This window comes from Hyaena hyaena, unplaced genomic scaffold, assembly GCF_003009895.1.
Source record: "Hyaena hyaena isolate Hyena2069 unplaced genomic scaffold, ASM300989v1 scaffold_30, whole genome shotgun sequence".
Classification (NCBI taxonomy): domain Eukaryota; kingdom Metazoa; phylum Chordata; class Mammalia; order Carnivora; family Hyaenidae; genus Hyaena; species Hyaena hyaena.
Window position 1 is genome coordinate 3,815,182 of NW_024080662.1, and position 15,351 is coordinate 3,830,532.

The window sequence follows — 15,351 nt, forward strand, 5'->3', positions numbered from 1 at the left end:
TGTGCATTCGTTGGTGTATTTTCTTTTAGTTTGATTTTTTTTCCCTCTGTGTATTTATGATGGTGACAAAGGTGCACTTAACTGTACTCGTGTTGTTGTTGTTGTTGTTGTTGTTGTTTTTAAGTAGAAGTGTGCTGGGGTCACTTTCCCAGGTGAATAAATCATTGTAAAGCATCGTTTCTGGTGGCTGCACTGAACCCCACCGCAGGGATACACCCTGATTTACTCCATGCATTTCCCCATATCTGCTTGAAGGACTCAATTCAATCCAGCAGTGACTGAGGATGTGCGTCCTTCAAAGCGAGTTCTCTGCGCTCTGGGAGGTACACAGGCACAGGGTGCTGGGAGAGCCCAGGCGGGATAGATGGGACCGCCCTAGAGCCCTTGGAGCCTGGGCAACAAAGGGGAGGAAGGAATCCAGCGATCAGAAAGTACCCTAAGGTGGGGAGGGAGGGCAGGAGCACCTAGGGGGCTCAGTCAGTTAAGTATCCAACTTCGGCTCAGGTCATGATCTCACAGTTCATGGGTTCAAGCTCCACATCGGGCTTTGCACTGACAGCACAGAGCCCGCTTGGATTCTCTGTCTCCCTCTCTCTCTCTGCCCTTCCCCTGCTCATGCTCTCTCTATCTCAAAAATAAATAAACATTAAAAAAATAAAAATGAAAGAACGTACCCAAAGTAAATGGGTGTCCCACCATACGACACAGTGACCCCATCGGGCTGGCCACTCTCTCTTTGGACCCAAGGATGTGCTTTTATCAAGCCGCCTTCCCATTCAATGAGGGACCTGCTATGTATGCGCGCTTCCATGTGCAAAGAGACTGGTATCATGGAGGTCTGGGAATGTTTTGTCTGAGGAGGAGGTCACCCAGCCCTGGACTTAGGTTTCCACACAGAAAATGTAGGCAAATCCAGGCTGCGAGAGTCAAGGGAGGAGTCAGCTTCCCACTTGTAACCCTGCCGTTTCTTCACTGTGGTGTGGAGAGACGGAGCCATAACGGGATTAAGAAACAGCTGTCTATACCACTTTGGTACATGAGACTGCGTCGGAAACAATACTTGATCACAAACACATCATAATGAGAAGTGTTGTCATTATAACACCCTTCAATTCCATCTTTGAAATAATACTTGTTTTTTTAACTTGTCACAAAGCCAATGGTGTGCGTTGTAGAAAACCGGAAACATCTAGAAGGGTCAAAGAAGAAAACGAGAGCACATGTACCCACCACCTCTCTTAGCACATTAATTTTGCCTCACATCTGCTTCCTGGATTGTTTTCTAGATATACACACACACGTGCAATCACACTTGACATTTTTTTCATGTAGCTGCAGTACAATTGGACCATGGTAAGCACTCAGTAAATGCTGGTTGAACGGATGAATCTCTGAGCCCCCAATTTCTTTATAAAGCGAGGATAAGACTAGTGTCTACCCTCGTGGGATTCTTTGGAGGATTAAATGAAACAAAGCAAGGAAAGTGGGTTGATCTTTATTTTCTTTAAGTTTTTATTTTAGGGGTGCCGGGGTGGCTCAGTCACTTAAGCATCTGATTTTGGCTCAGGTCATCATGATCTCAAGGTTTGTGAGTTCGAGCCCCATATCAGGCTCTGGGCTGACAGCTCAGAGCCTGGAGCCTGCTTTGGATTCTGTGTCTCCTTCTCTCTCTGCTCTTCCCCTGCTCACTCTCTTTCTCTCTCAAAAATAAACATTAAAAAATGTTTTTCAAGTTTTTATTTTGATTCTAGTTAGTTGACATACAGTGTAATATATTAGATTCTGGTGTACGACAGATTCAGCACTTCCAAACATCACCCAGTGCTCATCACTACAATGCACTCCTTAATCCCCATCGCCTATTTCCCCCCACCTCCCCCACGCACCTCCTCTCTGGTCACCATCAGTTTGTTCTCTGTGGTCAAGAGTCTGTTTCTTCGGTGATCTTTCTCCAAGTCTCAGATAAGAGATCTGACACCCCCTGCCCATGCCTCTCCTAAGTTACTCAACACACCTCCAGCCCTTCCTGTCTCCACCTCTCCTCCTTGCTCTGGTCTGTGCCAGTCACGCCCCACCTCCATGTGACTCCTGTTTCTATCATTTCATCCTTCGGAAAGGTTGGCAGAATAGCACAAAGAACTCCCATCGTCCTCATCCAGATCCCCCCCCCCCACACACCTGCTGTTGGCATTTTACCACATTTGCTTTAATTCATCATCTCTCTCTCCCTCAACAGATAGACAGGCAGATCTATGGATATAAACGTACTATTTTTCTCTGGGACCATTCCAGAGCAGGGCACAAATATGATGCCTTATCAGCTTTTCGTCCTTCAGAATGCTTTTACTAGTGACAAGGATGCTCTCCCGCAGAATGAAAACAGGAAGCTCACCGACACAACACCATCGTGTCATCTGTAGCCTTCTTTCTGATTTTGTCCACTTTGCAAATAATGCCCTTCAGAGTCCCCGGACCTAGAATCACAGTTTTCTTGGCTGTGATGGCTTGCTGACAGTTCTGCAGACCTTCCTTGTCTTCACCGACCACGGCATTTTGAAGGCTACTGTCACCTGGAAGGGGGTTCCTTATTGTGGGTTTGCTGATGCTTCCTGATGATTAGATTCGGGTTATGTAACTAGAGCAGGAATCTCACAGAAGTGAGCTGTGAGATAACCTGTTCCCCGGACACCATAGCGGGGGGTGCACGGGGCCAACCTGCCCTCACCCAGAATGTTGAACTTCATCACTTCCTTTAGAAAGTCTCCACCAGGCTTCTCTGTTGTAATGTATATGGTACTTTATTAATAAGTGTCTATTATTAGTTGGCCTTTCACCGTATAAAAAAAGCAACTTTTCTCCTCCACTTACGTATTTATTAACTTATTTATTTATATCACCATGACCTCAGGGATTCCTTTGTTATTCAATGGGATAGAATCTGATATTACCTTTATTGTTTTGATGTACAAACTGTCCCAGATCTATCCAGTGGGAACCTTCAAGCTTGATCCGATGTCTTTTTGCTTTTCTTTCCATCAGTTTCTGAGCCCTTCCTTACCTTTTGGCCCATAAGTTGTCAGCCCAAGCAACTCAACAGAGTAAAAAGACAAACTATGGAAGAGGAGAAAATATTTGTAAGCCACATATCCATAAGTGGTTCACATCCAACACGTACAAGGAACTCATACAATAGCAAAAAACCAAATAACCAATTTAAAACTAAGTGAAGAAACTGCATAGACATTTTCCCAAAGAAGATACACAAATAGCCAACATACACGTGACAAGATGCTCAACATCACTCCTCATCAGGGAAATGCAAATCAAAACCACAGTGAAATATCACCTCACACCTGTTAGAATGTCTGTTATCAAAAAGACAAGAGAACAAATTCTGGTGATAATGTGGACGATAGGGAACCCTGCACACCGGTGGTGGGAATGTCAGCTCAGTCGGTTAAGCGTCCGACTTCAGCTCAGGTCATGATCTCGCGGTTTGTGGGTTCAAGCCCCACACTGGGCTCCATGATGACAGTGCGGAGCCGGCTTGGGATTCTTGCTCTCCTTCTCTCTCAGCCCCTCCCCTCCTCTCAAAATAAACAAATAAACATTTTTAAAAAATGAAATGACCAAAAGCAGAAATCTTATTCTAAGAATTTCCCCCCAGTTTTATTGAGAAATAATCAATATATAATCACTGTACATGTTTAAGGCACACAGCATGATGGTTTGATTTACATTATTGGGAGATGATTACCACAATAGGTCCAGTTAACATCTACCTTCTCATACAAATACAATTTAAAAAAAAGAAGAAGAAAAGAGGAAAAGGTCTTTCTCCTCATGATGAGAACTCTTAGGATCTACTCTTTTAACCACATCACGTCTCTAGGACTTACTAATCCTTTAACTTTAAGATTGTACCTTTTGACCCCCTTCTTCCCATTCCCTCTCCTCCACGTTCTGTCTCTGGGAACCACAGATCTCATCTCATTGTCTGTGAGTTTGTTGTTACTGTTGTTTTTTAGATTCCACATATAGGTGAGATTTTGTCTTTCTCCATCTGACTTTTCACTTAGCGTGATGCCTTCAAGGTCCATCCATGTTGCCACATATGGTAGGATTTCCTTGTTTTTAATGGCTGAATAATGTCCCACTGTATATATACACATCACAGTTCTTTATCCATTCATCCACCAATGGACACTTAACGTCGTTTCCATGGTGTGACTGTTATAAATAATGCTGCTATGAACATGGAGATGCAGATATCTCTTCGAGTTATTTGTTTTCATTTCCTTTGGACATATTCTGAGGAGTAGAATTGCTGGGTCAGAGGAGAGTTCTACTTTTAGTTTTCTTGAGGAAACTCCATACCGTTTTCCATAATGACTCTTCCCATTTACAATCTTAACAGTGCACAAGTGTTCTCCTTTGTCCACATCCGCACCGGTGTGTGTTACCTCTTTGTCTTTTTGATGATGATTTTTAAAACAAGTGTGAGATTGGGGCGCCTGGGTGGCTTAGTCGGTTAAGCATCCGACTTTCACTTAGGTCATGATCTCGCGGTTCGTGGGTTCGAGCCCCGCGTCGGGCTCTGTGCTGACTGCCAGCTCAGAGCCTGGAGCCTGCTTCAGATTCTGTGTCTCCCTCTCTCTCTGACCCTCCCCTGCTCACGCTGTCTCTCTCTCTCTCTCTCCTAGAAATAAATAAAACATTAAAAAAATAAAAAAAAACAAGTGTGAGATTATATCTCATTGTGATTTTAATTTGTGTCTCCTTGATGACAAGTGATGACAAGTGAGGATCTTTTCATACACCTGTTGGCCTTACATCCATCTTTTTTGGAGAAATATCCATTCAGGTACTTTGCCCATTTTTTAATTGGGTTATTTGTTGTTTGTGGTTTTTGTTTGTTTTGGCTTGTTTTTTTTGTTGTGTTGTGTTGTGTTGTGTTGTGATTGAGTTCCATGAGTTCTTTGTCTATTTTGGATATTAATCCCTTAGACATATGGTTTGAAAATACTTTTTTCCATTCCACTGCTTGTCTTTTTACTTTGTTGACAGTTTCTTCTGCTGTGCAGAATCTTCTTGATTTGATGTGGACTCACTTGTTCATTTTTTGTTTTGTTGCCTAGGCTAAGGTAACATACCCAACAAAAATCAATATCAAGACCCATGTCAAGAAGGTCTGTTCCTATGTTTTCTTCTAGGAGTTTCATGTTTTGGGTCTTATACTGAAGTCTTTAATCCACTTTGAGTTAATTTTTGTGAGTGGTATAAGATAGAGGTTCAGTTTCATCCTTTTATGTGTAATATCCAGTAAGTTCTCGTATGTTGTTTTCATTTTTGTTTGCCTCAGGGAACTTTTGTATCTCCCCCTTGAATTTCTTCTTTGATCCATCTGATGTTCAGGAAAGTGTTGTTTAATTTCCATATGTTTGTGAATTTTGCAGTTTTCCTCTTGTTGCTGATTTCTAAGTCCATGCCATTGTGGCCTGAGAAGATACTTGTGTGATTTCAATCTTCTCGCTAGGACTTGTTTTGTGACCTAACATATGGTCTGTCCTGGAGAATGTTTGATGTACACAAGAGGATTGTGTATTCTGCTGTTGTTAAATGGGATTTTCGGTATATGTCTGTTAGGTCTATTTGGTCTACAGTGTTGTTCAAATCTGCTGTTTCCTTCTTGAGTCTCTGTCTGGATGATGTTCATCCAGATCCCATGTTCAGAGTGAGATAGTAAAGTCCTCAACCATTATTGTATTACTGTTTATGTCTCCTAGAGTTCTGTTTCTTCTCCATTTAAAAAATGTACATAGTTAGGTGCTCTGATGTTGGGCACATAAATATGTACAACTGTTTTATTTTATTGATGTATTGACCACTTTGTCATTATATAATGACCTTCTTGTCTCTTTTCACCATTTTTGGTTGTAGGTCTATTTCATGTGATAGAAGTACAGCTACTCCTGCATTTTGTTTTGGTTGCTATTTGTTTGAAATGTCTTTTTCTATCCCTTTACTCTCACCTTATGAAGGTCTTTATGGCTAAAATGAGTTTCTTGCAGGCAGCATATTATTGAATCTGATTTTTTAAAGATTTTTTTTAATGTTTATTATTTTTCAGAGAGACAGAGAGCATGAGTGTTGGAGGGGCGGAGAGAGAGGGAGACGCAGAATCAGAAGCAGGCTCAACTGTCAGCACAGAGCCTGATATGGGGCTCAAACTCATGGTCTGCGAGATCATGACCTGAGGCAAAGTCAGATGCCTAACTGACTGAATCACCCAGGTGCTCCTTGTTGGATCTGATTTTTTATACATTCAGCCATTCCATGTCTTTTAATTGGAGAATTTAATCCACTTACATTTAAAGTAGTTAATGATAAGTAAAGACTTGCTATTGATGCTTTGTTTCCTCGTTTTTAATTTTTTATTTATTTATTTAAAGTTTATTTATTTATTTTGAGAGAGAGAGCGAGCACATATTGGGGAAGGGCAGAGAAAGAGGGAAAGAGAGAATCCCAAAGAGGCTCTGACCTGTCCATGCAGAGCCCAATGTGGAGCTCGAACTCACAAACCGTGAGATCATGACTTGAGCAGCAACCAAGATTCAGCCACTTAACCCAGTGAGCCACCAGGTGCCCCTCCTGGTTGTTTTTTAGAGCCATTGTTCCTTGTTTCTTATCCTGCTGTCTTGTTTTGATGTCCTTGGACATTAGTATCTTTGCTTTCTTTATCGTGTTAGTTTTTGTAAATATTTTGGCATTTCCCTTGTGGTTACCATAAGGCTTACCTATAACATCTTAAACTAACAACACCCTTTTAAACTGTTAACAACTTAACTTCAATAGAATTCAAAAATGTTACACTTTTACCTCTCCTCCCCCTCATATTATAGCTTATTGCTGTTACAATATGCATGCTTTTATATTGTGTAACTAATAACAAATTATTGTCATTATAGTTTTTTTCTACACTTTTAAAAAATCTTAGAGTTGTAGATGAGTCATGCACCATTATTACTATATTGCAGAATTTAACTATGACTATTTCTTTACTATCACCGTGAGATTTACGTTAGTTTTTTCTGTTTTTATGATGTGAATCAGCATTTTTCCCCCCACTGAAAGAACTTCCTTTAGCATTTCTTGTAAGGTAAGTCTGCTGATCAGGTTTTTAATGTGCCTCATTTTCTTTTCTTCCTCATTTTAAAAAAACTGTGGTAAAATATACATAAAATTTGCCATCTTAACCATTTTTAAGTATACAGTTCAGTACATTACAAATGCATTCATAATGCTGTGTAACAAATCACTACCGTCCATCTCCAGAACTCTTCTCATCTTGTAACACTGAAACTCCATACAACAATTTCCTTATTCCTCCCTCATATATGTGGATTCATGCAGAATTTTGTCTTTTTGTAACTGGCTATTTCACTCAGCATAATGTCCTCATGGCTTATCCATGTTATAGCCTGGGTCAGAATTTCCCTCCTTTTTAAGGCTGAATAATATTCCATTGTATGATGGACTGTTTTTGTTTACCCATTCACTTGTTAACAGACACGAGTTGCTTTCATGCTTTAGCTTTTGTGAATAACATTGCTATGAACATGAATGTCAACTATCTCTTAGAGACCCCATTTTCAATTCTTTTGGCTGAAATGGAAATGCTGATAATTCTAATTTCTTCTTATGTGTCAAGAATCTGTGTTATCGTTTTTATGTACAATTTTTAATTTAGGTTAATGATATCTGTCTCTCATTTTTCAACGTAGCATGTGGTTCACTAGCTCATCTATGTTGCTATGTAGAATATCCAATGCACTTCTTTCACCTGCTTCACAGTGCTCCATAGAATGTACCTTGCATGTTTTACCAATCTGGATACCCTCCTAGGGATGGGTGCCAAGACTGCTTCCAACCCAGTGCTCTCATTAATAAAGCATCAATATCCTCCTACAGACTTGGATTTGAAATACTGGATCGCAAGAAGACATACATGAGTTTGGTCTACATTGCTTCTCACTGTGTTTGAAGGTTCCTCTCCCAACGTCCTTCCCAACACTGTATTTATACTGCTTTCTAATCTCTGCTAATCAAACAAGTAAAGGAACACTCATAGTTGTTTCATTTTACACTTCTCCAATTATCGATGAGTTATAATATCTCTTTACATGCTTGTGTGGCTTTTTAATTTCTTCTGTAAATTACTTGTTTTCATCTTTGATCATTTTTTTCAGTTGGGTTTGCTGTCATTCCTTGGTGATTTGCAAAAGTCTTTTTTATATTCTGGATTTTCATTTCTCTTTTTTTAATGTTTTATTTATTTATTTGTTTGTTTGTTTTTATTTATTTTTTTTTTTTGAGAGAGAGACAGAGCATGAGTGGAGGAGGGGCAGAGAGAGAGAGAAAGAAGGAAACACAGAATCTGAAACAGGCTCCAGGCTCTGAGCTCTCAGCACAGATCATGACCTGAGCTGAAGCCAAACACTTAACTCACTGAGCCACCAGGCACCACTGGATTTTCATTTCTTAAAAAGCTCAAATGTCCATCAACTGATGAATGGATAAAGAAGATGTGGTTTACATATACAACGGAATACTACTTGGCAATGAGAAAAAATGAAATCCTGCCATTTGCAACAACGTGGATAGAACTGGAGGCTATTATGCTAAGTGAAATAAGTTAGTCAGAGAAAGACTGATATCATATGTTTTCAATCATATGTGGAACTTGAGAAACTTAACAGAAGACCATGGGGGAAGAGAAGGGGAAACAATAGTTACAGAGAGGGAGGGAGGCAAACAATAAGAAACTCTTATTTTTAAAAAAATTTTTTAGTGTCTTTATTTCTGAGAGAGAGAGAGAGAGCGTGAGCAGAGGAGGGTCAGAGAGAGAGGGAGACACAGAATGTGAAGCAGGCTCCAGGCTCTGAGCTGTCAGCACAGAGCCTGATGCGGGGCTCAAACCCATGAACTGTGAGATCATGACCTGAGCCGAAGTCGGACACTCAACCGACTGAGCCACCCAGGCGCCCCAGAAACTCTTAAATACAGAGAACAAACTGAGGGTTGATGGAGGGGGTCGGAGAGAGGGGGAAATGGGTGATGGACATTGAGGAGGGCACCTGTTGGGATGAGCACATGTAAGCGATGAACCACGGGAATCTACCCCCAAAACCAAGAGCGCACTGCACACACTGTATGTTAGCCAATTGACAATAAATTATATTTTTAAAATGCTTTAGGCATTGCAAGTGACTTCTATCATTACCTCAGCTGCATAGTACTTTATGTACTCTGTTGAATAGGAATCCTTAATCTTGATGGAATGAAATCTATGAAATATTTTCTGTTGGCTTATGTCATTTAAATGTAGTTTAAGAACTTCTTACCTCCCCTTAAGTACTAATATGTTTCCATTTTGTCCCATATATTTTTTCCTTTGAGCGTAATATATTCCATTTCTTATTTAGGTCTTTAATCAGGTGTGTGAAGATGGCACGTTGATTAATGGCTCAGAGACTCCACCTGTGTACCGGAGAACATAGTATCTAGCTAACTGTGCAGTGACGACAACTAAATGAGCTAATGCATTTGAAGTGCTTAGAAGCGTACCTGGCACATATAATTAAAATACATGTATTTGTTTAAGTGTAATATTTAGTACATTATTTTACATGTGACATTGTAGTAAAAAATTAAAAAGGCGATTCTAATAACTAAAGCTGGAGAAACACGATAAAGAAAGCAAAGATACTAATACCCAAGGACATCAAGACAGCAGGATAAGAAACAAGGAACAATGGCTCTAAAAAACAACCAGGAGGGGTACCTGGTGGCTCAGTAGGTTAAGTGGACGAGTCTTGGTTGCTGCTCAAGTCATGATCTCACGGCTTGTGAGTTTGAGCTCACAAGGTGAACAGACGCCCTGATGTTGGCTGATTTCTACCCTCCCTTCGCTGTCATACTCATTTCTTCCTCTCAATCAGGCACTCCGAACTCAGTGCAATAAGGACCACCTTCTACCATGCAATTTGCTGGATAAAATTTTGAAGAAAGAAGAGTGATTTTGAAGTCCATAGCTGTCACTCTGTTCAGACATAGTTCGGTGCAATCAGATCTCTGTGTTGTGCAAGAATGTGGACAGAGTAGGGTTTTCCTGCTCTGAGGTTGTCCCATATTTATTCTGGTCCTTCATTTCCCATTCCTGCGTTATGCAGCAGGAGCTCAAGAACGGTGTAAAGACTGATACCTGGATGGCAGCAGAAACAAGGATCGTGTCTACGGAGAGCAGGTAGGGCTCTCATTCTGCGTCCATCCCCACGCACTGGGCCTCCTGGACGCAGGAAGGGGTTATTCAGGTCCCCCCTGTCCCCCCTGCCCCCGCCCTGCCCCATGGGAGAGAGCCTTTGCTTAATTAGAGTTTCCCTCCAGCTTTAGCCTCACACACCCACTACCCTGCCCCGCCCCCCCCCCCCCCCCCCCCCCCCCCAGCACCTCCATCGTCCTGCTCTCACGGGTGGGTGGGCTTGCTTGCCTTGGGCCAGGACTTTGGGACCACTTAAAACACAGAGGCCCTGGAAGCCTGGAGCTATGAGATGTTCTGAAGGCATCAGTAGAAGTTTTAGACACAACTAAATTATAGAAACCCTATAAGTCTCTTCTGCTACCTGGCCTTGTAGAGAAGCAAGGGGGGAGAGTCCTTGGGACAGGGCACTGAAAGGGGGAAAGTAGCGCTGCTAGGAAATTTCATTTATCCATTTATGTGTTTATTCATCCATCCAAATATAACTACCCACTCACGCATTCATCCATCCCTTCATTCAGGGTGAACCACTGAACCCAGTGAACCACTGGGAGAAGCACCTGCCACGCCCAAGGGCACTGGAGCCTTCCATGGGCCAGGATGGGGCAGGAGCGACGTAAGGCGGTCAGTTCAATGGGAGGAAATTGGCCAATGGATTGGTTTTGACCACAGGCTTGGAAGGCCAGCACCAAATTCCTTCGTAGAATTTGTCCAGCCTCCGGAGTATTTTGTCTTGGCCCTTAATTTAACAAATCTACAATTTGGAGAAACTAGGTGAGACATTCTAAGCAAATTTCAAAAAAGAAAAGTATTCTATTGAGGGAGAAGTGTGTCTGCTTGTATATCAACACACATTACAAAGAGAGCAGTACAAAGATGTTACACAAAACGACAACAACACTAATACCACAAACCCACTAAAACTAAAAATTAAGCCAAAGTTGCCAAGGTCAACATCCGTAATACATAAGGCAATTTACGAATTGATATGAAAACCACTGGGATTTTCCTATCACACAACTATTCCGTACACCCAGCTGTTTTCTAAAATGAGCAAAGATATAAATAGATCAGTCACAGGAGAAATGCAACAGCTATTAAAATACTAATCACAAGAGTAAGAAGAGAAACACTAATGGAAATGAGGTACTTCTTGATAAGAGAGTTTAATTCTGTTAATGAAATTACCCAGTGTGAGTAAGGACTTGGCCAACAATGTGTAACAACTATCTATGAAAGAGGGTCTGCCCCAGAGTGAACCCCTCCTTTTATCTGCTCTCTTTCAAGGTTTCCTGGGAAGGAAGGTTTGGTGCATTTTCTGTGAAATGGTGCCACACTCTTGTGATTTCCCCCTGTTTCTTTGATGCCCCAGGCACATTTCAGGAAGCTGACACATTGTAGCATTCACATTTGACCTTCCCCCTGGGGCTTGTCAACACAGCTAGGCCACCCTGCAGCATTTGCTTAATTCAATACTTGGTTCCTAAGAGGGGAGAACAGAAAGGAGAAGTCACTCCCAGCATTTACATTTTGAATATGCGTCTTTGTAAAACTGCAGAAGTTCAAGCAGCTATGTACTTCTGTTTTGTCAAAACTCAATCTGCTGTATCGTCACCAGGAAGCAAGGCTGAGCTGTCTGAAAGGAAATAGAATGGGCATCAAGAAATGTGACCGCAGAAAGGCTGCAAGGATGTTGTCCTCAGCTGTGCTCTTGTTGAGGGAGAACCAGAAAGCCCCTGGAGGGCCAGCATTCATGTATTGCAGTGGATAAAATGGACTGCTTCTTCCTGCTTTGAGGAAGCGCCTTTTATATACTGAGGATCAACAAGAGCAAAAGCCACAACAACAAAATGACCAGAATAATAGGCTATAGCCAGCCTGTAACAGTTCACAAAAACCAATTGCGTGATCTCTTCCCAGTTCCGTGATAAGTTAGTACCTTGACGTAGGAGGTGGTTGGAATATTTATACCAGGGAAATTGGCAAATGCTGTGAATCAGGGCTTGTTCTGAAAGACAGTTGTTGAACACTTACCAGGATCTCAGTGTTGACACTATGTTTGTGAAATGGAATATTAAGCTGATATCAATATTAACATTGTAGAAAAAGTGTTTCATAATAAAACAGTATGTGCATAAGAAAGAAAGAAAGAAAGAAAGAAAGAAAGAAAGAAAGAAAGAAAGAAAGAAACTTAGACCCCTATCTCACACCACGCAAAGATTAATTCAAATAAATCATAGACTTAGGTGTAAGACTAAAACAATAAACTTGTAGAAGAAAACACAGAGGGAAATCTAATTTAGACCTTGGGCTAGGCCAAGAAAACAAACCCATTTACAATAGCATCAAACAAGGATGAAATACCTAGGAATAAATTTAACCAAGGAGATGAAAGATCTGTACATTGAAAATTACAAGAAATTGAAGACAAATAAATGGAAAGATACCCTGTGTTCATGGGTCAGAAAAATTTAATATCGTAAAAAAAAAAATGTTCATTCCACCCACAGTCATCTGGAGATTGAGCCAATCAATCCCTATCAAAGTCCCAATGGCATTGTTCACAGAAGTAGAAAAAAGTTTCTTTTTAATTTATGTGAAACCATAAAAATCCCTGAATAACCAATGCAATCCTGAGAAAGCAGAATAAAGCTGGAGGCATCACAATTCCTGATTTCAAACTTTATTACAGAGCTAGTGATCAGAACAGTATGGTATTGTCACAAAGACACACAGAACAGAATCCAGAAATGAACCCATACATACACGATCAACTAATATTTGACAAAGAGTTAAGACTAGCCCGTGCTCAATACCTTAGTAAGTAGAGCTGGGAAAATTGGATATTCACATGCAAAAGAGGGAAACTGGACCCCTACCTTACACCACTCACAAAAACCAACTTGAAATGGATTAAAGACTTAAACATAAGACCCAAGGCTGTAAAACTACTAGAAGAAAACACAGGGGAAATCTCCCTGACATTGGTGTTGGCAACAATGTTTTGGATGACAGAAAAGCACAAGCAACAAGGCAGAAATCAACAAGGAACTACATCAAATTCAATGGGTTCTGCCCAGCAAAAGAAATAGTCAACAAAATGAAAAGTCATCCCGCTGAATGGGAGAAAATATTTGCAAGTCATCTCACCAAAAAGGGGTTAATTTCCGAAATATACAAGGAAGCCTGATGACTCAAAAGCAACCAGAATATTCAGAGGCTGGAGGTGTTTGCTCAGCACTGCTGTGGAGCAGCCTTCAGTCAACAAGTGTGGGGCCCTTTGTTTCCTCCTCTACCTTGCTGTCTTCGTTCCTGAGACGAAGGCATCCCATCTCCGCCGGTACAAGGACGGCTCTGCCGAAGAGCCTGAGCGGGCGGTCCTGGTGTCCCCTTCCTCCCTTGACTGATGTGGATTTACCCACATCAGCTTTCATGCCTCTGCCTCCCCTTCTCCCTGAGTTGATCTTTCTGCAAAAGATCTTAGAGCTGCAGAAGCTTCTCTTCACCTTCGCTCTATAGGACCTGAACAAACACACAGACTCTTGTCCAAAGAATATTACAGATCAGAACCCAAGGACACAGCAGGTAAAATCACCATTGTGGGTGATGAGCTGATAAACGAAATGTGGTACATCCATCCAGCTCTATTACTCAGCAATAAAAAAATGAAGCACCGGGGTGCCTGGGTGGCTCAGTGGGTTAAGCGCTGGACTTCGGCTCAGGTCATGATCTCACGGTTTGTGAGTTCGAGTCCCACATCAGCTCTCTGTTATCAGCACAGAGCCTGCTTTGGATCCTCTGTCTTCCTCTCTCTCTGCTCCTCCCCACCCCCACTTCTTTTTTTCAAAAATAAACATTTTAAAAAACATAAAGAAAATATGAAGTACTGGTGTACAAAACCTTGAAACGTGCTAAGTGAAAGAAGCCAATCACAAAAAACCACTTAGCCTATGACTCCATTCATGCTAAGTGTCTGGAAAAGGCCAATCTATGGGGACAGAAAATAGGACTAGGGGTTGCCTCAGGCTAGGGCAGCAGTAGAGGGTTGTTGGTGATGGGAGGAGGAGGGATCATCACAGGCATAGGGCTTCTCCTTGGGACATTGATGAGCATGTTCCAAAATTGATTGTAGAAATGGTGGCACAGTTTTGAGTATACTAAAAACCACTGAGTTTTATACTTTATTTGGGTGAATTACATGGCATGTGAATCATAATATATCAGTAAAGCTGTTATATCAGTAAAGGAAGGAAGGAAGAAAGGAAGGAAGGGAGGGAGGCAGGAAGGAAGGAAAGAAGGAAGGAAGGAAGGGAGAGAAGGAAGAAGGGAAGGAGGGAAGAAGGCGGGAAATAGGGCACCAGTGGGCAGGGTTTGACATATAAAGAACATGGCAGTGTGTGACATACAGTGACCCATATGCCACATTAGCAGATGCAAAGACCTGGAAGTGAGGGCGCTTGGCTCATTTCAGGAACTAGATGGCCCATATAGGCAAGAACGCAAGGTGGAGTGGAGGGAGCCAGGAGAGAGAAGTGGTTGGGTGGGGAGGTGGGTCCAGCGGGAATCTGACCACCAGAAGCCTTGGAGACCAACCAAAGGTTAAGGTCTTACCCAACAGCAAAGGAGTCTCAAGCTTAGGAGTGCCTTGACCAGATTTGCGATTTGCATTTTAGAAAGATCATTTTGGCCATAAAAAGGATTAGGAGAGGGTCAGACAGGAGGCGGGGGCTCCTTATCAGTAAGTAGCTGTGGTTCTCAAGCGATGAGTGCTGGTCGTCGGACACGGGACAGCGGCACTGAGGACAGAGCCAGGTGGATTGGGATTCAGGAAGAAGGATCGGCCACACTGTGCTGTTGATATGGGTGTGAGGGGCAGGGACTCCGGCTGTCTGTCTCTAGCAGAGGCTGTTACCAGTTGCTGAGTCTGTGAACCCAGCTCGGGCGGGGTGGGGGAGGGGAGTGTTAATGATGAATTGGGTTCTGGGTGGACGTTTCCAGCGGCAGCAAGGTGCTCGGGGGTATCAGGAGACAGG

The 15,351-nt window shown here is 42.0% G+C and overlaps 1 protein-coding gene across 1 annotated transcript in view; it reads left to right on the forward strand.

The window, feature by feature from the left end:
• The window catches only part of XCR1 (X-C motif chemokine receptor 1), a 99,720-nt gene that overhangs the window by 6,056 nt on the left and 78,313 nt on the right, over positions 1-15,351 (forward strand). The gene's annotated exons all lie outside the window — the stretch shown is intronic.